Raw genomic sequence first — 1,050 nt, 5'->3', positions numbered from 1 at the left:
GTAAAAAATAGTAATTTTTGTTAGTAAAAGGTAATTTTATTGGGGTATTATTTCGGGGTGTTGAATTTTGGAATTTTGGGTTAAAAGGAGTGTTGGGTCGGCTGGGCCGAGCCCAACCCATTTCTCCTTCTTTTTCCTTTCTCTCTCTCTCTCTCCCGTTTTCTCTCCTCCCACCCGAATTTCTTCTCCCTCCACCCGGAAAAATTCACCACCGCTGCCCGCCGCCATCCGGCCACCAGCTGCCGCCGCTCCAGCCCAGATCGGACTCCCGTCACCTCCTCTCCCTCCCCGGCCTAGTGTCCGAGCCGGTGGTGCCGCCGAAGAGAAGAAAAGCCGCCGGAACTGCCGACTGTCCCTTCGCCGGAGCTCCGTCTTCCGGCCACCATAGGTCGTGATTTTTGGCTCAACTTGTAGCCCTCATCTAGGTGAGTAATCCCTCAAAAGGTTTCGGCTAAATTCGATTTCCTTAGGGAGGTTTGTTTAATTGAAAGTTTTAAGGATTTATGGTTGTTTGTGTTCGATCGACATGGTTAGGCTTAGAATTGGAGTTTGTGTTAGTCATGAAAGTGGTAGAGGAGATTGAGAGGAAGATTCTGTTAAAATTTGGTAGCATTTGCAGGTCGCCGGAAAACGGCTGCCGGCCGCCGCTGCCGGCGGAGCCGCCGCCGGTTAGGAGATTTTTAGGGTTTTAAATGTGGAATATTAAGAGGAGTATATTGGTGTGATTTATGGAATTTTTGGCTGAGATTTGGATAGGTTTGTGAATTTCCGAAGTGTGGTATTTTTGGCGGGTAATTAATGTAGAATCCGGCCGTAGGATTTAAGTCGTATTTTGGAGAGGTTGTATTTACGACTGTCGAGTATGATATTTAAGTTCGGATCGTTCCGATTTAAGAACATCGAAGTTAGGCAATGATGAGCGTATTTATGGCTCTCGGGTAATTTTGCCTATTTTGATTAAATATGGGATTATTGGTTGGGAAATTAATATTTTATTTGGAACAGGACGTGAGGAGGCTCGAGCAGACGAGACCCCAGATCGACACCAGG

Source organism: Fragaria vesca, linkage group LG6 (genome assembly GCF_000184155.1).
Source record: "Fragaria vesca subsp. vesca linkage group LG6, FraVesHawaii_1.0, whole genome shotgun sequence".
NCBI lineage: Eukaryota > Viridiplantae > Streptophyta > Magnoliopsida > Rosales > Rosaceae > Fragaria > Fragaria vesca.
Note: the sequence above shows the minus strand (reverse complement) of the source record.